Raw genomic sequence first — 27,799 nt, forward strand, 5'->3', positions numbered from 1 at the left:
ATCCCTCCCATTTACATACATCCCCAGCCTGTCACTCTGCATCATAACCCTCCCCCATCTACACACATCCACCTGCCTGTGACTCTGCATCATATCCCTCCCATTCACATACATCCCCCTGCCTGTCACTCTGCATCATATCCCTCCTATTCACATACATCCACCTGCCTGTGACTCTGCATCATATCCCTCCCATTCACATACATCCCCCTGCCTGTCACTCTGCATCAAATCCCTCCCATTCACACACATCCACCTGCCTGTGACTCTGCATCATACTCCTCCCATTCACACACATCCACCAGCCTGTCACTCGGCATCATATCCCTTCCCTTTACATACATCCACCTGCCTGTCACTCTGCATCATACTCCTCCCCTTTACATACATCCACCTGCCTGTCACTCTGCATCATACTCCTCCCCTTTACATACATCCACCTGCCTGTCACTCTGCATCATACTTCTCCCATTCACATACATCCACCTGCCTGTCACTCGGCATCATATCCCTCCCATTCACATACATCCCCCTGCCTGTCACTCTGCATCATACTCCTCCCATTCACATACATCCACCTGCCTGTCACTCTGCATCATATCCCTCCCATTCACACACATCCACCTGCCTGTCACTCGGCATCATATCCCTCTCATTCACATACATCCACCTGCCTGTCACTCGGCATCATACTCCTCCCATTCGCATACATCCACCTGCCTGTCACTCTGCATCATATCCCTCCCATTCACACACATCCACCTGCCTGTCACTCGGCATCATATTCCTCTCATTCACATACATCCACCTGCCTGTCACTCTGCATCATATCCCTCTCATTCACATACATCCACCTGCCTGTCACTCTGCATCATATCCCTCCCATTCACATACATCCCCCAGCCTGTCCCTCTGCATCATATCCCTCCTATTCACACACATCCACCTGCCTGTCACTCTGCATCATATCCCTCCCATTCACATACATCCCCCAGCCTGTCCCTCTGCATCATATCCCTCCTATTCACATACATCCACCTGCCTGTCACTCTGCATCATATCCCTCCCATTCACATACATCCACCTGCCTGTCACTCTGCATCATATCCCTCCCATTCACATACATCCCCTGCCTGTCACTCTGCATCATATCCCTCCCATTCACACACCTCAACCTGCCTGTCACTCTGCATCATACTCCTCCCATTTACACACATCCACCTGCCTGTCACTCGGCATCATCACCCCTCCCATTCACATACATCCACCTGCCTGTCACTCTGCATCATACTCCTCCTATTCACAAACATCCCCCAGCCTGTCACTCTGCATCATACCGCTCCCATTCACACACATCCACCTGCCTGTCACTCTGCATCATATCCCTTGCATTCACATACTTCCCCCTGCCTGTCAGTCTGCATCATGCTCCTCCCATTCACATACATCCACCTGCCTGTCACTCTGCATCATATCCCTCCCATTCACATACATCCACCTGCCTGTCACTCTGCATCATATCCCTCCTATTCACATACATCCACCTGCCTGTCACTCTGCATCATACTCCTCCCATTCACATACATCCACCTGCCTGTCACTCTGCATCATATCCCTCCTATTCACATACATCCACCTGCCTGTGACTCTGCATCATATCCCTCCCATTTACATACATCCACCTGCCTGTGACTCTGCATCATATCCCTCCCATTCACGCACATCCACCTGCCTGTCACTCTGCATCATATCCCTCCCATTCACACACATCCAACTGCCTGTGACTCTGCATCATACTCCTCCCATTCACATACATCCACCTGCCTGTCACTCTGCATCATATCCCTCCAATTCACATACATCCCACTGCCTGTCACTCTGCATCATATCCCTCCCATTCACATACATCCCCCTGCCTGTCACTCTGCATCATATCCCTCCCATTCACACACATCCACCTGCCTGTCACTCTGCATCATACTCCTCCCATTCACACACATCCACCTGCCTGTCACTCTGCATCATATCCCTCCAATTCACATACATCCACCTGCCTGTCACTCTGCATTATACTCCTCCCATTCACATACATCCACCCGCCTGTCACTCTGCATCATACTCCTCCTATTCACATACATCCACCTGCCTGTGACTCTGCATCATACTCCTCCCATTCACATACATCCTCCTGCCTGTGACTCTGCATCATATCCCTCCCATTCACATACATCCCCCTGCCTGTCACTCTGCATCATATCCCTCCCCCATCTACACACATCCACCTGCCTGTCACTCTGCATCATAACCCTCCCCCATCTACACACATCCACCTGCCTGTGACTCTGCATCATACTCCTCCCATTCACACACATCCACCTGCCTGTCACTCTGCATCATATCCCTCCAATTCACATACATCCCCCTGCCTGTCACTCTGCATCATATCCCTCCCATTCACACACATACACCTGCCTGTCACTCTGCATCATATCCCTCCCATTCACACACATCCACCTGCCTGTCACTCTGCATCATATCCCTCCAATTCACATACATCCCCCTGCCTGTCACTCTGCATCATATCCCTCCCATTCACACACATACACCTGCCTGTCACTCTGCATCATATCCCTCCCATTCACATACATCCACGTGCCTGTCACTCTGCATCATATCCCTCCCATTCACACACATCCACCTGCCTGTCACTCTGCATCATATCCCTTGCATTCACATACATCCCCCTGCCTGTCACTCTGCATCATGCTCCTCCCATTCACATACATCCACCTGCCTGTCACTCTGCATCATATCCCTCCCATTCACATACATCCACCTGCCTGTCACTCTGCATCATATCCCTCCTATTCACATACATCCACCTGCCTGTCACTCTGCATCATACTCCTCCCATTCACATACATCCACCTGCCTGTCACTCTGCATCATATCCCTCCAATTCACATACATCCCCCTGCCTGTCACTCTGCATCATATCCCTCCTATTCACATACATCCACCTGCCTGTGACTCTGCATCATATCCCTCCCAGTTACATACATCCACCTGCCTGTGACTCTGCATCATATCCCTCCCATTCACGCACATCCACCTGCCTGTCACTCTGCATCATATCCCTCCCATTCACACACATCCACCTGCCTGTGACTCTGCATCATACTCCTCCCATTCACATACATCCACCTGCCTGTCACTCTGCATCATATCCCTCCAATTCACATACATCCCACTGCCTGTCACTCTGCATCATATCCCTCCCATTCACATACATCCCCCTGCCTGTCACTCTGCATCATACTCCTCCCATTTACACACATCCACCTGCCTGTGACTCTGCATCATATCCCTCCCATTCACATACATCCCCCTGCCTGTCACTCTGCATCATATCCCTCCCATTCACACACATCCACCTGCCTGTCACTCTGCATCATATTCCTCCCATTCACATACATCCACCAGCCTGTCACTCTGCATCATATCCCTCCCATTCACACACATACACCTGCCTGTCACTCTGCATCATATCCCTCCCATTCACACACATCCACCTGCCTGTCACTCTGCATCATAACCCTCCCCCATCTACACACATCCACCTGCCTGTGACTCTGCATCATACTCCTCCCATTCACACACATCCACCTGCCTGTCACTCTGCATCATATCCCTCCAATTCACATACATCCCCCTGCCTGTCACTCTGCATCATATCCCTCCCATTCACACACATACACCTGCCTGTCACTCTGCATCATATCCCTCCCATTCACACACATCCACCTGCCTGTCACTCTGCATCATATCCCTCCAATTCACATACATCCCCCTGCCTGTCACTCTGCATCATATCCCTCCCATTCACATACATCCACCTGCCTGTCACTCTGCATCATATCCCTCCCATTCACATACATCCACGTGCCTGTCACTCTGCATCATATCCCTCCCATTCACACACATCCACCTGCCTGTCACTCTGCATCATATCCCTCCAATTCACATACATCCCCCTGCCTGTCACTCTGCATCATATCCCTCCTATTCACATACATCCCCCTGCCTATGACTCTGCATCATATCCCTCCCATTCACATACATCCCCCTGCCTGTCACTCTGCATCAAATCCCTCCCATTCACACACATCCACCTGCCTGTGACTCTGCATCATACTCCTCCCATTCACACACATCCACCTGCCTGTCACTCTGCATCATATCCCTCCAATTCACATACATCCCCCTGCCTGTCACTCTGCATCATATCCCTCCTATTCACATACATCCCCCTGCCTATGACTCTGCATCATATCCCTCCCATTCACATACATCCCCCTGCCTGTCACTCTGCATCAAATCCCTCCCATTCACACACATCCACCTGCCTGTGACTCTGCATCATACTCCTCCCATTCACACACATCCACCTGCCTGTCACTCTGCATCATATCCATCCCATTCACATACATCCACCTGCCTGTCACTCTGCATCATATCCCTCCTATTCACATACATCCCACTGCCTGTCACTCTGCATCATATCCCTCCCATTCACATACATCCACGTGCCTGTCACTCTGCATCATATCCCTCCCATTCACACACATCCACCTGCCTGTCACTCTGCATCATATCCCTCCCATTCACATACATCCCCCTGCCTGTCACTCTGCATCAAATCCCTCCCATTCACACACATCCACCTGCCTGTGACTCTGCATCATACTCCTCCCATTCACACACATCCACCTGCCTGTCACTCTGCATCATATCCCTCCCATTCACATACATCCCCTGCCTGTCACTTTGCATCATATCCCTCCCATTCACACACCTCAACCTGCCTGTCACTCTGCATCATACTCCTCCCATTTACACACATCCACCTGCCTGTCACTCGGCATCATCACCCCTCCCATTCACATACATCCACCTGCCTGTCACTCTGCATCATACCGCTCCCATTCACACACATCCACCTGCCTGTCACTCTGCATCATATCCCTTGCATTCACATACATCCCCCTGCCTGTCACTCTGCATCATGCTCCTCCCATTCACATACATCCACCTGCCTGTCACTCTGCATCATATCCCTCCTATTCACATACATCCACCTGCCTGTCACTCTGCATCATACTCCTCCAATTCACATACATCCCCCTGCCTGTCACTCTGCATCATATCCCTCCTATTCACATACATCCACCTGCCTGTGACTCTGCATCATATCCCTCCCATTTACATACATCCACCTGCCTGTGACTCTGCATCATATCCCTCCCATTCACGCACATCCACCTGCCTGTCACTCTGCATCATATCCCTCCCATTCACACACATCCACCTGCCTGTGACTCTGCATCATACGCCTCCCATTCACATACATCCACCTGCCTGTCACTCTGCATCATATCCCTCCAATTCACATACATCCCACTGCCTGTCACTCTGCATCATATCCCTCCCATTCACATACATCCCCCTGCCTGTCACTATGCATCATACTCCTCCCATTCACACACATCCACCTGCCTGTGACTCTGCATCATATCCCTCCCATTCACATACATCCCCCTGCCTGTCACTCTGCATCATATCCCTCCCATTCACACACATCCACCTGCCTGTCACTATGCATCATATTCCTCCCATTCACATACATCCACCAGCCTGTCACTCTGCATCATATCCCTCCCATTCACACACATCCACCAGCCTGTCACTCTGCATCATATCCCTCCCATTCACACACATCAACCTGCCTGTCACTCTGCATCATATCCCTCCCATTCACATACATCCACCTGCCTGTCACTCTGCATCATATCCCTCCCATTCACATACATCCACCTGCCTGTCACTCTGCATCATACCCCTCCTATTCACATACATCCACCTGCCTGTCACTCTGCATCATAACCCCGCCCATTCACATACATCCACCTGCCTGTCACTCTGCGTCATAACCCCTCCCATTCACACACATCCACCTGCCTGTCACTCGGCATCATAACCCCTCCCATTCACATACAACCTGTGGTCACGACTCTCTGGTACTTCACATATGCAGTTTCCCCGCACAACCATAATCCTTAAATCCTTGAAAGGGCACTTGAAGTGAGAAAAATATGGGCACTGCCATCTTTATTCCCATATAAACAATGCCACTTGCTTGGCTGTCATGCTGAGCTTTTGGCTTTAGTTGTATGAGCAGTGGCGTCGCTAGGGCCTTTGCTCCGGGGCACCGCTCCTGAACCTGTTGCCATGGTACCCGAGGCCGAGATCGATTGAGTGGCCGGAGGGGGCACTGGGCGGAGCGGCAGGGGACAGCGAGCAGTTACAAACTCACCTCCGATCGCCGCAGGCACAGTCTCCATCTTCTTCCGACTTCCTTCCCTGGCATCTGTCGCCTTGGCTACAGCGCCCCCCGTGATGACGTGACCGATGTCATCACAGGGGGTGCTGTTACCAATGTGCGGGACGCTGAAGAAGGAAGTCGGAAAGAGATGGAGGCTGTTCCTGCTTCGATCTGAGGTGAGTTTTTAACTGCCCGCTCCCCCCAGTCGCTCCGCCCAGCTCTCACCGCCCGCCTCCTTACTCCTGCCTCCTACACTGGGGGGCCGGGCCGAGGCAGAGGCTGGAGAGGCTCCAGCCTCAGGGCTCAGTGTAGGAGGGGGCGCACAATTCATTCAACTGTCATTCCCAATTGTGTTTAAAGGCAGAAAGAAATAAGAAAAGGGGATACATGACAGTGACTGCAAGCCAGATAACTAGAGATTAAGGTGTTGGGGAGGTTGGGGGCCTTGGGGCACCTATTAGTCTAATAGAAATCAGTGTGTGACGGCTAAGGTTGGGAGGGATGGGGGGGGGGGGGCGCACTTTGGTGTCTCAGCCTTGGGTGCTGAAAGACCTTGTCCCGCCTCTGGGGAAGCTACCTATCTAATCTACGCAGGGGAAGCTACCTATCTAACCTAAACTGGGGAAAGCTACCTATCTAATCTACCGCTGGGGAAAGCTACCTAGCTAACCTACGCTGGGGGAAGCTACCTATCTAACCTACACTTGGGGAAGCTACCTATCTAACCCACGCTGGGGGAAGCTACCTATCTAACCTACGCAGGGGGAAGCTACCTATCTAACCTACGCAGGGGGAAGCTACCTATCTAACCTACGCTGGGGGAAGCTACCTATCTAACCTATGCTGGGGGAAGCTACCTATCTAACCTACGCTGGGGGAAGCTACCTATCTAATCTATACTGAGGAAAGGTAACTATCTAACCTAAATTGGGGGAAGGTAGCTATCTAACCTACGCTGGGAGAAGCTACCTATCTAACCTATGCTGGGGGAAGCTACCTATCTAACCTACGCTGGGGGAAGCTACCTATCTAACCTATGCTGGGGGAAGCTACCTATCTAACCTACACTGGGGGAAGCTACCTATCTAATCTATACTGGGGGAAGCTACCTAGCTAACCTACACTGGGGGAAGCTACCTATCTAACCTATACTGGAGGAACCTACCTAACTAACATATACTGGGGGAACATACTGTACCTATCTAAACTATACTGGAGGCACCTACCTATCTACAGCCAAGCAAAACCCCAGGGCCCCAGCCCAGCAAAGCAGAGCCCTCAGCAAAGCAAACCCCACAGCCTAGCAAAGCCTCCTGGTCCCAGCCCAGCAAAGCATACAGCCTAGTAAAGCCCCCCAAAATGCCCCCAGCAAATTGCCCAGCAAAGCCCCCAGCAAGTCACCTAGCAAAGCCAGACTGGCTCAACATCACCGCCAGCCAAGCTGACACAGCATCACCGTCAGCCAGGCCGGCACAGCATAACCACCAGTCAGGCCAGCATAGCATAGCACAACCACCAGCCAGGCAGCCCAGCATAACCGCCAGCCGAGTACAGCACACAGGCCAGCCATCTGAAGACAAGACAGAAGGTCTTGGGTAAGGGGCTTATATATGTGAAATACTGCCTATTGAACATATTTAAAGAGACACTGAAGCGAAATAAAAATGATGATATTATGATTTGTATGTGTAGTACAGCTAAGAAATAAAACATTAAGATCAGATACATCAGTCTAATTGTTTCCAGTTGTTATCTCTATGCAAAAAAGCTATTAAGCTCCCCGACTAACTTAGTTGTGGAGAGGGCTGTTATCTGACTTTTATTATCTCAACTGTAATTGAACTGTTTACTTTTCCTCTGCTAGAGGAGAGTTCATTACTTCACAGACTGCTCTGAAAGACTGATTTTGAATGCTGAGTGTTGTGTAATCTACACATATTATAGAATGATGCAATGTTAGAAAAAACACTATATACCTGAAAATAAAAATATGAGAATATTTTCTTTGCTACTAATCTTCTAGTAATTATTCATAGTACACAACCAATTCATTATATCATATATTTTTTTTCGCTTCAGTGTCTCTTTAAGTTACGCCACTGCTATGTTCATGTACATTTGGCCCCACCTATGACTACGGCGACATGACCACGCCCATTTTTCGCAGTGGCACGCTACGCTGCACAGTCATTCCCTCTTGGTGCCCCAGGGATGCACCGGATCTCCCAGGAACCTAGAAACGCCCCGAGTCTCACACCTGCAACAAGTAGCACAGTACATCAGCACACCAGTCATAGTTAAGATGCAACACACATTTTATTGTGCACTATTCCACATCAGGTTTCAACAATTGTTTCGGGGGATACGCAGGGTCCCCTTTTCTTAAGGTATGTGGTATGCCTGCGTGGCCCCCATAACAATTGTCGGAACCTGATGTGGAATAGTGCACAATAATATGTGTGTTGCATCTTAACTACGACTGGTGTGCTTATGTACAGGGACGGGCCGAGGCATAGGCTGGAGAGGCTCCAGCCTCAGGGCGCAGTGTAGGAGGGGCGCAGAATTCATTCAGCTGTCATTCCTAATTGTGTTTGAAGCAGAAAGAAATAAGAAAAGGGGATACATAGCAGTGACTGCAAGCCAGATAACTAGAGATTAAGGTGTTGGGGAGGTTGTGGGCCCTGTGGCCCTCCTTAGTCTAATAGCAATCAGTGTGTGATGGCTGGGGTGGGAGGGATGGAGGGGCGCACTTTGGTGTCTCAGCCTTGGGTGCTGGAGGACCTTGTCCCGGCTCTGCTTATGTACTGTGCTTCTTGTGATTGAAAAGTGACCTTGCCTTGTCACGGCATCAAGCACCCAGAACTCGATGGTGTGCCTGCTTATCTGTTATCTTTATACAACTGCAACAAGCATGCAACCAGAGGAGTCATACCAGAGGACACTCGAAGTGAAAATAAACTAATGAAATAAATGATTGTATCTATCTTTGTTCACTGAAAAATTACGTTTTAAGATATTCCACAGTTTTATTTTATGTTTAAATCTGCTTTTTAAGTTTTAACTGTTTTATTGTTTTTGCTCAATGACACATTGATTGAAGTATGCCAGAGCTAAAATCTATGAACTATTTACCCTTTTTATCTCTTTCCTGCTCTCAGAAGCCATTTTTTGCTAGGAAAGTGTTTTATAGTTGGAATTTCTTATCAGTGAGGGTCACATTGTAGTTACTTCCTGTCTGAGTCAGGACTGAGTCAGCCATTTACGTACCTGAAAATGTAACCCTTTCAGGCAGAGAAAGAAAAAAAGGAACACAGCATAGTTATTCGTGTGCTTTGCAGTGTACATACCCACTTCTATCTCATCATGTCACACGTCACTTTGGGTATCCTTTAAAAGACAACTGAAGTGAGAGGGATATGGAGACTGCCATATTTATTTCCTTTTAAGCAATACCAATTGCCTGGCAGCCCTGCTGATCCTCTGCCTCTAATACTTTTAGCCATAGACCCTGAACAAGTATGCAGCAGATCAGATGTTTCTGACATTATCAGGCCCGGCCCTAGACTTTTTGCCGCCTGAGGCAATTTTCAAAGAAATGTAAAGAGGCAACGGGCGGGGATCACTCACCTCTTCCTCGTTCCAGGCCAGCCTGCGCTCCACTGATGTCACTTCCTGCTACGCCGCAGGAAGTGACGTCAGTGGAGCGCACGCTGGAACGAGGAAGAGGTGAGTGATCCCCGCCCGTTGCCTTTTACACATAGCTGCAGCCAGCACAGCACGGAACTTTTTAAAGCTGGAGGGGAGCGGAGGACGGGGGACCCAGGCGAGGGAGGGGGGGTCCGACCCCCCTCCCCGCCGCTATGCCCAATACAACCTTCCTCCCCGCTATCCCCTCCAGCTCGGGCGGCCCCCCACACCCACGGACGGGCGGGTGCCGCCCCCCCCCAGAAGTGCCGCCTGAGGCAAAAGTTTCACCCCGCCTCATGGGCGGGCCGGCCCTGGACATTATTGTCAGATGTGACAAGATTAGCTGCATGCTTGTTTCTGGTGTTATTCAGAAACTGCTGCGGCCAAAGAGACCAGCAGAGCTGCCAGGCAACTGGTATTGTTTAAACGGAAATAAATATGGCTGCCTCCATATTCCTCTTATTTCAGTTGTCCTTTAAAGTATTAGGGCTGTTCTCCATAAGAAACTATAGAAAATCACAATCAGTGGAAAACAGTCCTTACAGGCACAAAAGCCAGGCAAGTGGCATTGTTTATTAGAAAATAAAGATGGTGCCCCCCATGTTCCTCTCACTTCAAGTTTCCTTTAACAACTAAAACCCGATAGGTTGCCCTGAGCAGATGCATGATTCTGGCTCCAGTTCTCTCTGCGCGTCTTCATAAAACATTCCCTTTAAGTAGTGTCTCTTCTCTAAACAATTTGCTTTACTCCTTATTATCCCACGTCTGATGAATCCTCTATGTCTGTTGATGTATAATTAATGCAGTGAATAATGTTGTGTTAACAGGCAAACAATGGGAGAGATCCCTGAACGTTTAGAGCATTAGGACTAGTGTTCACAGTCCTCTGAGTTCAGTCTGCTTTCTGATGCACACTGAAGGAAAAATAAAAGTCTATGTACACATGCAAACACTAAGCAATTTACTTCAAACTGAAGCTGACGCCAGTCAACCTGCATTAAAATTAGTGTAAAAATTACAGTTGTCTTGAGGGATGAAGTCTTAAACTCTGTGGGCATCAATCACTGCGTGTGTACGCAACTTTAAAGTATAACTGTCAGGCATAAAATAAAAAAAAATTTAAAATTTTTTATCTGGTAAACAAGTAATAAGGATGCTAACTAGGCAATCCAAAAGTTAAAATGACTATTACTTGTTGATAAATGATAATTTCCCAGTTTACCTGACTCTTATTTGGTACACACAAAATTTGGTACACAAAAAGGAAGTTGCAGGGCATGCTGGGTTGTCCTTTTTTACTTCTCTACTTACTAATGCAGCCTGATTGGCTGAAGCCTCTTTCCCTACTGTTTTCCCCTCCCACACCTCTGTTCCTCTCTGATTGGCCAATATATCTCATGCTGAGACAATGCACTTTCTATAGTGAAGGGCGGGCAAATCAGGAAGAGGAGAGTAGGTCTGGAAATGACATCAGGATTGGCTTCAAAATAGCCACACTTAAAATGGGAAATGCTAAGAAGGATTTTCACTTTTTTTACTGTAGAAAAATCACTAAAATCAAAACGTGGACAGTGCGATACATATGTTATGTAAGTAGAGCAAGCAGCCCCGTTTCTATGGGCGTGCGAAGCATGCAATCGCCCGGGGCGCCGGATTGATGGCAGGAGGGGGGGGGGGCGCAGTGCTGGGGGGAGCGGGCATGGTGTAGATACAACTCACCTTCCTTCCATGATCCCCTGCAGCCTCTATCTCCTTCCTGTCACCCGTCGCGTTGTGATCATGACGTGCCGCTCCAGTGACCCCTCGCCTAGCACTGACTTCGGTTGTCTCTCTGCTCCGCTGCTCTGGACGCTGCGTGGTGCCGATACACCTGGCCCCCTACTAGAACCTGACCAGGATCACTTCGGGTACAGCCCCGTTCCACGTTCTTCATGGGCCCTGCCACACTCTGCAGTTCTGCCTCCTCTCTGCTGCCGTTCCAGATCTGCATCGGGACGCTGCGGCTAAGGGCGCTGACACACCGCTGCCGTACTCGGGCTCCAGAACGCAGGACTCTGCACAATCACCCCTGGCACTCTAGACCACGTGGCTCCCACCCACGCGTCCTTCTCCCGGCATCGACACAATGCCATCTCCTGCTGCCACTCTCCTTGCTGCCAGCTCCAGGACTGCAGAGAATAGGGTGAGCCTCGGTTTCTGCAGGTACCCCAGCGTGCACGCTGTGCACGTGGTTCCCATGCGGCCTTCCGCATACAGCCCTCTGCAGCCAGCCAGCACTGGCATTTTAGTCAGCAGGCTTCAGCTTCGCCCACAGATGGCCACTTGGTCTTCCTCCTGCTCTTGGCCCACTCCACTTTTGCCAGACTACATGCCCACCTGCAGGCCATGGATCCTTCTTCACCCACCCGGAGACCTCCACTCCAACGTGAGTAGGGTATTAAAGTTGCTGTTTTGGGGGCTGCACACACTCTGCGCAGGACTATTACAGCTTTAGGGGCCCTGCACACACTCTGCCTGGGACTATTACACCTTTAGGGGCCCTGTACACACTCTGCCTGGGACTGTTCCAACTTTAAGGGCCCTGCACACACTCTGCCTGGGACTATTATAGCTTTAGGGGCCCTGTACACACTCTGCTTGGGACTATTACAGCTTTAGGAGCCCTTCCTCATCCTTGCCTGCACTGGGGCTGCCCCATCACTGATCTGCTCTGTGCTTCTGATTTGGGACTGTTACTTTTGTCTCTACATGATTTGCCTTGGTGCTGTTTAATGCTACCCTGAACTTACCGGGCCACACCTGCTTTGGTGGCCACGCTCCACGCCCTGTACCCCGGGCCTGCTACACCCTAGCACTGGTCCAGTGCTTTGCTTGTATCCCACACTAGCTCTTCTCCATGTTGCAGCTGCACCATGGCCTGGTCGGACTCCATTCTCCACATCCCCATGGGGCATCATCACCCTCTCAAGATCAGAGCTCACTCAGTGGGAATATCACCCAGACAATGGGGCGGATTTCTCATCCCTACTTATATATGGGGGGGGGGGGGGGGGGGGTTTGGTTCTAAGACAGTATGGCGGTGGACAGTTCCTCTTTAAGTTTTATTTTCACTGGTCCTGATAAATGAACCACTGGTTGGGTTCTGCTTTTACTTTAGAAAATCTATTTTTTTTTTATTAGTTATATTATATTAGGATTATAGGAGCCTGTCTATTACACACATTTCAAAAATGTGATTCTATTTGTTGCTTAAGACAGTAGGTATATTTGGTTATGACGTTTCTAGTGTAACCCTCTAAAAGAGGGTCACAAGATTCTGCTAATGTATTTCTATGTGTGTAGTGACTTTAGCTTCTAAGGCTAAATTTCACCTTGGATGTTAGCCTAGTGGAACCAAAACGGTGCATTAGAGAGGAGCTGAAGCGCTGAGATGGTTGCATAGACTGTTGCTAGGCGACCAAAGTGCACAGAGCAGTGGAACTTTCCAGAACCCCTGGCAGAGACTACAGCGCAGGCGCGGAGAGGCAGGGCACGCAAGACTTAGCTGGAGGGCACTGGATGCAACCAGTTCAGAGCGCGCCAGAGTGGGAGATCAAGAGGAACTTAGAGGAGTCAGGAGTCGGCGGAGAGAGCGGGAGAGAGGCAAAGAGGAGAACGAACGCAGCAGTCACACGGAGAGGCTAAGAGGGGACCCGGCGGCAGTGCAGAGGCTACAGCAGAGTAAGGAGACAGCAGCAACCAGGCCAGACAGTGACCAGAGGCCAGAGGCAGCATGCACAGAGCAAATCTGAGCTAGTCCAGACAGAGATTCCAGCAGCCAGATGAGTATGGACCTTAGAGCCAACTACAAGCCACAGTGTGTGCTCAGTTAGTAGCCAGTGTTCAGCAGAGGCTTGCTGAGAAAGAAATATAGCAATCCAGAACCTGAAGAGGCCAATTCTGTTCAAAGTGGTGTTACTAGAAACTGCTTGTGTGAGAAAGCTTTAAAGATATAGAAACATGGCCTCAATTCACTAACCTTAACTCCTGTCTTTAATAACTCTTCTGAGCTGTTTTACAGTTATCACCAAGGTGATATAATTGTGATAACTGTAAAACAGCTCAGAAGAGTTATTAAAGACAGGAGTTAAGGTTAGTGAATTGAGGCATTGTGATGATAATTCAGTTGTTGACGCAAGATAGAGCTGCCCAACTAAAGTAAAATAATTTGCTGCTGACTATATGAAGTGTATTGAGTGTGAAGGCCTTGCTGTTACAAGAGACATTATCAGCCTCCATTAAGTATCCCGCAGAGCTGATACAGCCACCCGCTCGCCTTAGTCCTGATTCAGAGACATTGTGCCTGTCAGTCTGTTCCAAGTCAAGAGTTGAAGTTCATGTGCTCTTCTGTGTTGTGTTCTGAAGTGTTATTAAGAGTCCGATACAAGAAGTTAACCAAAGTGTGATGCATGTGTGTTACCTTAGTGCACGGTCTCAGAGAGAGAAACGATAACCAAGGACGTGAGAGTAAAGAGAACCTGTCAGTATTAAAGAAGATAAGTGGAGGAGGAGTTGCATTGCGTCTTGTGATATTAAAGTGTACTGCAGTGAGAAGTGGAGAGATATCTGACCAGGATACAGAGTCAATTAAGTTGGATTACAAGTTTTGCAATGTCACAAAATTAGGGCTTATTCAACCTAAAAGTTCAAAGTGCACTTAAGGAGAGTTATATCGTGGGAGGGTGATCTTGGTGGTATAGCTGGGTGCATTGGTCACTGTTGCGCTTTATTTGGTTTATTTTTATTTTCCTGACCCTTTTTGATTATTTGATTTATATTTTATTTTGTTTGTTATTTTGGGATGAGGCCCGATCCAGACAGGTGGTGCTAAGTGTAAAGTGGGTTTGGTGGGATATTACCAAGGGTCTAAGATCTTCTGAGCAAAGTGAACATTCTTTTGGATCAACCAACGAACTGTTGTACTGCTCAGTACCATCTTGAAAACTGTCACGAGTTCCCCAAGGTTTTGCTGGGCAATATAGCTTGGACTTGGTTGCAAGGGACTGAGAACTGTTTAGGAACTGAATTGCTTGGTAGACCTGTCCCTTCCCCAGCCCCATGTCCCAGCAATGGTACTGTGATGTAAACATGCTGTAAAGTGGTTGATTATTGTACAAGAAGACCTTTGTAGCTCATCTTTCATATATAATATGTATGTAACTTAACCCTTTTATTATTTTTATTTATTTAAGTATTTATATATTTATTCCGCAGCTTTTACCGGTGCATTGGCTGTGTTGAGGAGAAGATTGTGTATTTTGACCTGTGATGTGCAAGGGAGGTGTACTGTGTTACTGAAGTATTTCTGGTTGATTGAAATTACCAGTGGTTACTGTTAGGTCATGAATAAATCTTTGATTATTTCATCTGAGTCAGTGTCTGGTGGATTCCTCTCAGCCGGAGCCCAGTGCTAACGGATAAATCGGGTTACAAATCCGCATTCAAACTGGAGATAACAGTATCTTTGTTTACATTCCAATGTTGATACATTTGTGAGTAACAAGTAAAAAACTCTTTCTGGGAAATTCGTTTTACTTCATGCACACACAGAGCTCAGAACAACTCATTAGAAGATTTTAATATATAATTAAAAGCAGTTCAACTAAAATGCAATGACAGCTTTCAGGGCAAGAAAAACTGCACTTTGGAAACTTCTCATTTGTAGACAGACAATATTACTTGTGCACAAAAGCATATATGATAATTGTATGAATAATAAAAAGTAGAAAAACACATTTTTATTGAATGTTATGTTATGACCACTTTAAGAGCCAAAAGCCAGAAAATAAGTTACAGGCTTTTCCTGAGTGTACAGTGTGAAGGAACTGTCAGTTTAGGACAGAGTGCTGATGTCAGTAACATTTTCTGCTAAAAAATGTGAATAGATAGCATTAAAGATATCCCGAGTCGCCAAACTACCTAAAAAAGTAAATACTTACCTAAGGAGAGGGACGCCTCTTGATCCCCCGGAGGCGTCCCATGCTGTCCTCTGCCACTACCTGGAAACTCCCTTAAAGGACACCTGAGGTGAAAATAAACTAATGAAATAAACAATTCTATTGTCCTTCTCCTAAAAATGACTTTTTTAAGATATTCCACAGTTTTAGTTTATATTTAAATTTTCTTTTCAAGTTTTTACTGTTTCATTGTTTTTGCTCAATGACACATTCATTGAAGTATGCTGGAGCTAAAATCTATGAACTATTGACCTTTTTATCTCTTTCCTGCTCTCAGAAGCCATTTCTGCTGTTTTATATTTGCAATTTCTTATTACTGAGGGTCACACTGTAGTCTGACCCAGTCCTGACTCAAACAGGAGCTGCCACTTACATACCTGATGTTTAACTCTTTCAGGCAGAGAAAGAAAAAAAGGAACACAGCCTAGTTATCTGTATGCTTGGCACTGTACATCAGCCCCGTTTCTATGGGCGTGCGATGCGTGCAATCGCCCGGGCCGCTGGATTGTTGTGGCCGGAGGGGGGCGCTGTGGTGGTGGGACCGGGCATAATAGTAATAACTCACCTTTCTTCATCTTCAGCCGAATACTCGATCTCCCGCAGCTTCAATGTACTTCCTTTCTCGGCATCTGTCTCAGTAACAGCGCCCCCTGTGATGACGTACCGCATGTACCGATGCCGGGACAGGAAAGACATTGAAGCTGCGTGGGATCGGCTATTCGGCTGAAGATGAAGAAAGGTGAGTTATTACTATTATGCCTGCTCAGTCCCACCACCGCTGCAGCACCTACCTATCTACTCTATACTGCAGCACCTACCTAATCTATACTGCAGCACCTACCTACCTAATCTATACTGCAGCACCTACCTACCTAATCTATACTGCAGCACCTACCTACCTACTCTACACTGCAGCACCTACCTAGCTACTCTAGATTAGGTAGGTAGGTAGATGCTGCAGTATAGATTAGGTAGGTAGGTGCTGCAGTATAGATTAGGTAGGTAGGTAGATGCTGCAGTATAGATTAGGTAGGTAGGTGCTGCAGTATAGATTAGGTAGGTAGATGCTGCAGTATAGATTAGGTAGGTAGGTAGGTGCTGCAGTATATACTGCAGCATCTACCTACCTAATCTATACTGCAGCACCTACCTACCTAATCTATACTGCAGCATCTACCTACCTACCTAATCTATACTGCAGCACCTACCTACCTAATCTATACTGCAGCATCTACCTACCTAATCTATACTTCAGCACCTACCTACCTAATCTATATTGCAGCACCTACCTAATCTATACCGCAGCACCTACCTACTTAATCTATACTGCAACGCCTACCTACCTAATCTATACTGCAGCACCTACCTACCTACCAATCTATACTGCACCACCTACCTAATCTATACTGCAGCACCTACCTACCTACTCTATACTGCAACACCTACCTACTCTATACTGCAGCACCTACCTACCAAACCTATACTGCAAGCACTTACCTATCTAACCTATACTGCAGGCACCTATCTACCTAACCTATACTGCAGGCACCTACCTACCAAACCTAGACTTCAGGCACCTACCTACCAAACCTATACGGCAGGCACCTACCTACCAAACCTATACTGCAGGCACCTACCTATCTAATTCATACTGGTGGTACCTACATAGCTAACCTAAACTGTGGGCACCTATACCTGGCTCCATGGTGGGGGGGGGGGGGGCACCTACCTATCTAACCTACACTGCAGGAACCTACCTATCTAACCTATACTGCAGGCACCTACCTACCAAACCTATACTGCAGGCACCTACCTACCAAACCTACACTGCAGGCACCTACCTATCTAATTCATACTGGTGACACCTATATAGCTAACCTAAACTGTGGGCACCTATACCTGGCTCCATGGCGGGAAGGGGGGGGGGGGGGGAGGGGGGGCGATTTTTACACCCTCGCCCTGGGTGAAATTTAGCCTAGAAACTGCCCTGCTGTGTATATATATATATGTCTCATCATGTCACATTACCTCGGGTATCCTAACATTAGGGCCACACTCCTCTTCTGGCACGAGTGTTGCCATGCTACATGCACACGAGCACGGCCACGCCTGTGCAGTAGCATGGAGTTGCTCGTGCTGCACAGGCGTGGCTGAACTCGCACAGTGCAATACGCCCGCTAGTGCCTGGAGATTCGTGAAGCCGCAATGTGATTACTGACTCGCCCATGTCAGTAATCTTCAGGGGGTCAGCAGCACTTGGCAATGGGGGACCAGAGGACAGCGAGGAAAGCCTCTATAGCAGTGATGGCTAACCTCGACACTCCAGCTGTGGCAGAACTACAAGTCCCATGAGGCATTGCAATACTCTGACAGCTCTAAGCATAACTTGGGAAGGCAGAGGCATGATGGGATTTGTAGTTTTGTCACAGCTGGAGTGCCAAGGTTAGCCATGACTGCTCTATAGGATTCAGAGGCTTCCCTCTTCTTAGGGAAGTATTTCTTTTTGTACCGGCGGTTCAGCTCGGGTACACTTTTAGTTGGGTTATTTTTTTCCCTTCCTCCAAATATTTAAAAAAAAAATAGCTGTTTGTAGCAGGTAATACTTTTAGAATTGCTCAATAGTCATTTTGAATGTATAAATGCATCCCTTTTGAATTCTGAGCATTTTTTCTTCAGTACTCCTACATTCTGAAAACTTATGTTGGCTGCAAAGGTATATAGATACTGCCATCTGCTGGCTGTAATAGTGAAGTGTGAATCAGAGTTTTATGTTGTCTGTTAAAGTCTCATTCAGGGCTGGAACCCACTAGAGCTATTTTTTGAGCATTTAGGGAGCGATATAAATCGCTAGCGCTTTCCTTAACTGCTCTACCAATGTAAAAAAATGTTGTAACAAATTCCACTGTAGCAATTGCAATTAGCAAAATCGCAATCGCAGAACATGCAGCATTTTGGTAGTGTTTACGCTTCAACACATAGCAATTTGAGTGCGATTGCAAACTGTAAATAAAATTATGATACATTGAAAGGACCAATCAGAATTAAAATCGCTACACAGTCGCTGGCAAAAAGCTTACACTTTTTAAAATCGCTCCCAAAAGCATAGGAAGGCGCTCATGAAATCTCTTACAAAAAGCTAATTAAAAATTCGAGCGATTGCGCTAGCGATTTGTAGTGGGTTCCAGGCCTCAAGATCATTTAAAACTCTATTATAAGATTTTTAATATAAATTTTTAACAAAAGCAAAACATGTCAAAAAATAGTTAGACACTTCCTTATAGTGGTATCAGCATGTCTTCTTTGCACTAAAAGATTATTTACAGCATAAAACCTACCACCAGAAAACAACATTGGAAACAAAACAACATTCAAACAGTTAAACAGAACACTTCATTTTTCAGTGGGAATCTTAAAGAGACTCCGTAACAAAAATTGCATCCTGTTTTTTATCATCCTACAAGTTCCAAAAGCTATTCTAAGGTGTTCTGGCTTACTGCAGCACGTTCTACTATCACCATCTCTGTAATAAATCAACTTATCTCTCTCTTGTCAGACTTGTCAGCCTGTGTCTGGAAGGCTGCCAAGTTCTTCAGTGTTGTGGTTCTGTGATGCATCTCCCCCCTCCAGGCCCCTCTCTGCACACTGCCTGTGTATTATTTAGATTAGAGCAGCTTCTCTCTTCTCTCTTATCTTTTACAAGCTGGATAAATCCTCCTCTGAGCTGGCTGGGCTTTCACATACTGAGGAATTACATACAGGCAGAGCTGTCTGCACTCTGCAGGAAGAAACAGTCTGACACTTCAGCGGAAGATAGCTGCAGGGGGAAAGAAACACGCAAATGATCTCTTGAGATTCAAAAGGAAGGGTGTATACAGCCTGCTTGTGTATGGATGTATTTTCTATGTGTGGACATGCTGTACATCAACCTACTTCCTGTTTTGGTGGCCATTTTGTTTGTTTATAAACAAACTTTTTAAAACTGTTTTTAACCACTTTTAATGCGGCGAGGAGCGGCGAAATTGTGACAGAGGGTAATAGGAGATGTCCCCTAACGCACTGGTATGTTTACTTTTGTGCGATTTTAACAATACAGATTCTCTTTAATCTTAATCTTAAATCTGAATCCGAAGTTGTGGAAGCGATTACATGATCCTGTGTATATTTCCTTATCAGCCACTATTAGTAAACATTCTGCTTGTGTTCAGCTAAAACACTGCCAGGAAAGTGTACACAAAAGACAAATTCTCACTGGATACATTATAATATGTAAATACAGCATCTATGCAATAAATTGCAATGGCAGCTTTCAGAGCAGATAACTGTATGGGTAATAAAAAGTAGGTAAACACGTTTTATTGAATGCTATGTTAGATCCTGCTTTAAGCAGAGGGAAACCTCTGGGTAGTCCATAGTCAAACACACGTTAACAGTCACAGTGAAGCATACTTTTATTTGACTTTATGCTTCACTGTACCCAATGCAACACGAGCATAATGTGCGGCACTGCTGCCTCGGTCACAGGGAACACAACCCAATGGCCACTGTAAACATCTGTAATGTAAAAAAAACCTTCTGGGGGGTACTTACCTCTGGAGGGGGAAGCCTCTGGATCCTAACAAGGCTTCACCCGTCCTCCTCCATCCCTCCGTTGAAGTGCTATTCCTGCGCAGGCACACTAGCGGCTCTTCGTTTGGGTAAGGAGGAAATAGCTGGACCCAATTGTATCCGCTCTACCGTCCAGGCGCGAGTCCTTTGCACATGCGCAGTAGAGCGGATACGAGCGGGCTCGGCTATTTCCGCCTAGCCTGAACAAAGAGCCACTAGTGCGCCTGCGCAGGATCACGGGGAGGTAAATATAACACAGCTTGACAAGCTTGTTGGGGTGGTTTCGGAGAAGCCAGCGCAGGATTCCTCCAAGCTTCAGAGGTCGGGGAAGCCTCATTGGGACCCTGAAGCTTCCTCCTGCCGAGGTAAGTATCCTCCAGAGGTTTTTTTTCTTGTTACAGGTACTCTTTAAAGTGTATCTGAGATGACCTGCAAGAAAATATTCATACATACCTGGGGGCTTACTCCAGTCCCCTATGGCTTGATCGCTCCCTTGCCACCATCCTCTGCATTCTGGATCCTCCGTAAGGACTCCCGTAAGTTCAGCCAGTCGGGGCCAGTCGGTCCATGCGCAGTGCGGCTGCGTGCGCCCCCCCCCCCCCCCCTGTCATGCTCCAGTGGCTGGGAGTGTTCTGAGCCTGTGTAGTAGTACTGCACAGGCGCAGAACACTCCCAGTCACAGGAGTGCGATGGGAACGCGCACGCAGCCAGGCTGTGCATGCGCAATAAGCCCCGACTGGCCAAACTTACAGGAGCCCTTACAGAGAATCCAGAAGGCGGAGGACGGCAGTGAGGGGCGGATCAGGCTGAAGAGGGCTGGAGGTAGGTATAAATTTTTTTCTTGCAGGTCATCTCAGGTTCAACCTAGATAGTGCTGAAAAAACAAAAACAAAAGAAAACAAAACAATATATGTATTACTTTCAGGGCTGGATTTACCATAAGGCACTATAGGCACATGCCTACAAGTGCCTAATTATGAAAAGGCGGTTCACTCCCCTCCCCATGTGCTCCTCCCCGATGCAGAGTCCTGAGCAGAGCATAAATAAGAGGTTATTAATTCGGGTCTCCACACTCCACTGATGAGATCTCCTTTCAGTCAGGGGCACCACTAGTTACTTAACCCCCCCCCCCTTGGCGGTAAAAAAAAAAGACGTATGCGCAGGGTTCCTGGGTCCTGCTGCACTGCACAGCGGGACCCAGGCATCTCCCCCCAACTAAGGAAAGGTGGGGGGAAAGGCTGTGCATCCCTAAACACATGTTGCAATTGAATGGTCAATCGCACAGGCATACACCGCCCCTGCCAGACTGAAAAATGCATGCCCTGCATCCAAGACAAGTGCTAACATTTATTAAACTAGGAGGTACTTTAGCTTCCAATATGGTTTGCATGCAAAGTGACCTAACCTAAATTTAAAACCTTGGGAGCAGCTACGCAAAAAAAATGTGTAACTTACATTTGGTTGAACAGCGAGGAGAACGCCAGCGCATACCACTAAGTCACATGTCAGGTTAGCTGCTCACAGCCCCTCCTCCTGAGTTTCCTGTTTGCATGATAAGTAGTAGCAGATTTGCATATGATTTGCATCTGAATTGAAAACGAAGTGTGCAGAAAATCTATTTAGGTGCTTCACACTGAGCTGGTGGTCATTTCAGATGCAGCCTTAGTGGTATGCGCTGGCGATCTCCCCCCAGCTGTCTGCCTTGATTTTCAGCCGTCCGAATCTCCATGTCCCCACTATTCTTCCAGGGACCCGGCTGCCAATCGGAGCAGAGCGGCGGTGGCGGCATGACATCACAGGAGGCGGAGCTAATTTTTAAAGAGACCCTATTATGCACAGGGAAGATGGGAAACAGAGGTATGTCTGTCCTGTACAGATACGATGCATATGGAGGGATCAGGCAGGCTATTCAAATATATATTTACATGTATTTACATGTATATACATGTATATGTATATACATTTATATCCGTATATATATATATATATATATATAGAGAGAGAGAGAGAGAGAGAGAGTTTAGCATGTCTAATTCCTCCTCATGTGTCTCTAATCACAAGTTGTAATTTGATCTCTTCTCTGTGTCACCTGTTTGGATTTTGACTACTCTCTGCCTGCCGCCTGTACCGACATCTGCCTGGATTTTGACTACTCTCTGCCTGCCGCCTGCACCGACCTCAGCCTGGATTTTGACTACTCTCTGCCTGCCGCCTGCACCGCCCTCAGCCTGGATTTTGACTACTCTCTGCCTGCCGCCTGCTCCGACGTCTGCCTGGATTTTGACTACTCTCTGCCTGCCGCCTGCACCGCCCTCAGCCTGGATTTTGACTACTCTCTGCCTGCTGCCTGCTCCGACGTCTGCCTGGATTTTGATTACTCTCTGCCTGCCTTATTTGTACAGTTTCACAATTTTTTTCATAAATGTAAATATTTCTACAATTATGGGTTCCAGTCCTTATTTATATGCAGAATGTCTACCAGGCCTTTATTCTGGCATATTTTAGTGAGCTATGACTTAAGAATTGGAGGCCTAAAATACTTGAAAAAAAGTGTACTGCTTTTGACTCCAGATAATTCCAGACAGAAATGCCGCCAGGGAGGTCAATACTGAGGGTCTCTCTGGCCACCTAATACTTAAGGTACATACACACGTCTGATTTTTCCAAACGACCAGTCGTTCATACCGGTCGTTTGGACGTCAAATCGGGCGTATGTACAAATGATCGTTCGGCTGATAAGGCTGATTTTGGCGGATCCGTCAAAACCAGCCTTATCAGCTGAACGGGATCTGTCAAAACCAGCCTTATCAGCCAAACACGCCGATCGTTTGGAAAAATCAGATGTGTGTATGTACCTTTAGGGGCAGATGTAGCTACCTATGATGGGCAGGGGAAGTAAGGGAGAAGTGACAGCTGGGCCAGCCAACACACTTGGGTGCGGTTCGGCAGCGTCTGTAGGTTCATAGAGGGTGTCAGGACATCTGTGCCTGAAGGCTGCTGTAATTTAAAAGTTATCTAAAAGTTATATATATTGCTGTGCAAATAGTGACACAGCCGGAATGCCAAAATTGTCAGGAATCTCATGGAGCATTTCTAATCATCACACGTATAAAAGCAGGTGAGGCAGTCATTATGGCGAGATCCTGCAGCCTCTGAGATCCTGGGCTCGTTACAATAATCCGTCACTACCACACGTCTCTCATTCTCTTCCGTGCGCTTGGATGAAATAGCTGAAAATAGAAGCTTATGAAAGACATGTGATGTACAGGCCTGTCATCGGCACATGTCTCTCCACTGACTGCAGAGAGAAAATGGTGGATACCGGCTGTGTTGCTAGGAAACGGCCAGCGGAAATCCCTCATTCTGAAAAAAAATTAAAGGGCTCCTCCATGCAAACGTAAAACCCCCTTTTTAATCTGTGTCTATTCACTAAACAAAATATTATATTTTCTTTTATACACTATGCAAAGTCCTGAGAAATCCTGAACTGGATAAGCCTTCAGATAGGGTGGGGCCATATAATGTCATAATAATAATTTACTATTTTTAAAGGAATCATCTATCAAATTGCGCTACCCTTAGATCTACTTACCCGGGGCTTCCTCCAGCCTCTGGCAGCCGCTATGTACCACACCGCTGGCTCCCAGTCCCAGACGATGCGCAGGCCAACCTCCTGGTCGCCCTCTACTGCGCCTGGGCGAGCGCCGCTGTCAATCACCTCCACGTGGTCTGGAGTGTACTGAGCAGGCGCAGTAGAGGATGACCGGGCGAGGCACTGTTGGGGACCGGGAGCCAGCGCCGGAGAGCGGAGCTGCGGCGAGGGACATAGCAGCTGCCAGGGGCTGGAGGAAGCCCCGGATAAGTAGATCTAAGGGTAGCATGATTTGATTGATGATTCCTTTAACAATACAATGGTAGACTAAGATGTATTGTGATATGTATTGCCTCAATAATACCTGGAGTGATTGTACCGGATGCAACATTCTCTGAATCCACACTACTGCAGGGCAAGCAAAAGCCCCTTGCTTTCAACGCAAGAAATTGTGCAGCATACAACACGCATACAAAACTTCGTCCATCCACAGATTGATAAGTGTACGCAAAACACTTACACGTCGACGGCAACTGCGCGGCCCGGACAAAGCGAAGCTTTCTTCGCATTCCAGCCTGCAATAGTGTCCTGTGCTATGCGCAGGATGCTATAGCAGGCAGGAACACGAACAAAGCTACACGTAACCCGGGCCACGCATGCGCAGTTGCCATAGGTCGACGGTAACGAAGCTGCACCGCGGCGGGAGAGCGGAAAATCGAGCAGGACCGGCGCGGGACAGCACGGCTGCTGGGGGCTGGAGGAAGCCCCAGGTAAGTGAAACTGTTTTTTGGGAATTTACAGTTCCGCTTTAAAGAGGAACTTTAACCAAGGATTGAACTTCATTTCAATCAGTAGCTGATACCTCCTTTCCCATGAGAAATCTTTACTTTTTCTGTAATAGATAATCAGCAGTGATGGCCCGAACCTCCGATTTTCGGTGGGTTCGCGAACTTCGGCAAAAAGTTTGGTTCGCGCGAACTTCCAGGAACCGCAATAGACTTCAATGGGGAGGCAAACTTTGAAAACTAGAAACACTGGCCAGAAAAGTGATGGAAAAGAAGTTTCAAGGGGTCTAACACCTGGATGGGGGCATGACGGAGTGGGATACATGCCAAAAGTCCAGTGGAAAAATCTGGATTTGACGCAAAGCAGCGTTTTAAGGGCAGAAATCACATTGAATGCTAAATTGCAGGCCTAAAGTGCTTTAAAACATCTTGCATGTGTATACATCAATCAGGGAGTGTAATTAGAGTACTGCTTCACACTGACACACCAAACTCACTGTGTAACGCACCGCAAATAGCTGTTTGTATTGTGACCAGGGGAGGACTGGCCAGGGGGGAAGGGGGGAGATTTCCCCCCAGGCTGCCTCTCATTTAATGATTTAGGGCTGGTACAATGCCTGGGGCATTCAGGTTTTTGTATAAGGCAATGTGAACCACTAGGCTGGCTGAGGGAAATAAACGCCCAATTACAGAGGGCGGGCAAACTGGTAAATATACACAGCATGATGCAGAGCAGAGGCTTGCCTACAGGGTCCATGGGAAAAAAATATGTCTGGTCTCTCACCATTGTTAACTGCATGTGCACAGCTACATAAAATATTTTCTAGGTTAAAATGTTTTTTACAGTTTCTAGACTCCAGAAGTGCTGTTTACAAAACAGTCCCTAGACTCCAGGAGGGCTGCTGGCAGACAGTCCCTAGACTCCAGAAGGGCTGCTTGCAGGACTTGTCTGAGAGATAAAAACCCTGGCCATTGTAACTCAAAATGTATTATGTGCCCCCGGTGCAAGTGCATTTATACTTTACCTGTCACGCTGTCCCTCGAGTGTCCTTGCTGTATTTTCCACGTGACTACCAGCATATATGTGATGTCATTTGGGCTGGGGCTTCTGTGAAAATGGGCCTCTAGTTCCTGTTTTCCCCCAGGCCAAAAGTTCCGAGTCCTCCCCTGATTGTGACGGCCGTGCTGGACTGGTGCGCACCATGACGAGAGTGCAGGAGATGGCGGCTTTCCAGCCCATATGGTCGCCGGGCTGAGGTAGCTGAATGACAGAACAGTGACTGTCCAGCTGATCAAATTTGGTCTGTCCCCCCACGGGACACTCATATAGCAGGTGGTCATTGCTTAGGTATATGCAGTGATGAGGTGGATGCACTCAACACAACAGGCAGGTATATGCAGTGATGAGGTGGATGCACTTAGCACAACAGGTAGGTATATGCAGTGATGAGGTGGGTGCACTCAACACAACAGGTAGGTATATGCAGTGATGAGGTGGGTGCACTCAACACAACAGGTAGGTATATGCAGTGATGAGGTGGGTGCACTCAACACAACAGGTAGGTATATGCAGTGATGAGGTGGGTGCACTCAACACAACAGGTAGGTATATGCAGTGATGGGTATTACAATGTGCACCTGCTGTCTCACACACACAGATAGTCACTGAATGTGCTGGGCCTGGCAGTGGCACACACAGTAGGAATTACCAAGGCTGTCTATGCAACACAAGTGTCTGTGGGACACACACACAAAAATAGATCACAAGAACAAGATTAGCTCTCAAAAGAGCTGTTGTGGGGTGCCATTTTAGCAATAAGAATCAGCAAAGAGCAAGCTAAGAAGAAATAACAGCTTTTTTCCAACTGCTAAGCAAGCAGTATCTCCCTCTGTGCATAGAACTCTCAGTAATGAACACAGATCACCTGGTAGAACTTAAAGACGTCACCACCAGTGATAAATGTCAGAATGTAAATCAGGGAGTGGAAGGATTTTACAATGGGCAAACACTGACTAAATATTCCATAAATAATATTGTAAAATAATAGCAATTTTATTAATTAATATAGTTATTGATTTATAAAGTGCTAACATATTCTGTAGCGCTTATGGTTTTTTCAATACAGTTTCTGTTTAACAGGAAGTAGAGTGAGTATCAGCGGCTATGCAGAGGAGGAGACCAGCGGCGATTGCAACTGCAGGAAGGTGAGTTGCTCTATTAAACGCTTCCCGCTGCGCTTACTCTGCAGCGGAGGAGGGAGCATGGAGGGCAGCCCTGGGGAGAGGAAGGGAGGGAAATGTCAAGCCACCCTTCCCACAGCCGCCGCTCCCCCCTCCATCACAGTGATGCCCCCCCCCAGCACTCAGGGTGGCTGCACAGCCTGCATGCTCCTAGAAATGGGGCTGGAAATATGTATTGCAAGCAATTTGTTCCGTCGCAGAGCTAGATTGTTATTTGTTGGTTGGTGATTCTAATTTTGTGGCTTACGTTATATGGCACATACTGTAAATTGAAAAATGGCGCCTTTATAGCTAGCAATCAGGGCCGGATTTCTGGGAAGGCCAGAAAGGCCATGGCCGATAAAATCAGATAAGATAAGAAGGGCGGCAGGACTTGGAGAGAGAAGAGGTCTTATGTCAAAGTAAATCATCTCTTCTGGTCCCACAGCGCAGCCAGCCAACCAGCTCCCTGCTATGCACTAATAGATGAATTCCACAGTTCCCCAATCCTCTCCCTCTCACTTACTGATGT

Source organism: Hyperolius riggenbachi, chromosome 6 (genome assembly GCF_040937935.1).
Source record: "Hyperolius riggenbachi isolate aHypRig1 chromosome 6, aHypRig1.pri, whole genome shotgun sequence".
Classification (NCBI taxonomy): domain Eukaryota; kingdom Metazoa; phylum Chordata; class Amphibia; order Anura; family Hyperoliidae; genus Hyperolius; species Hyperolius riggenbachi.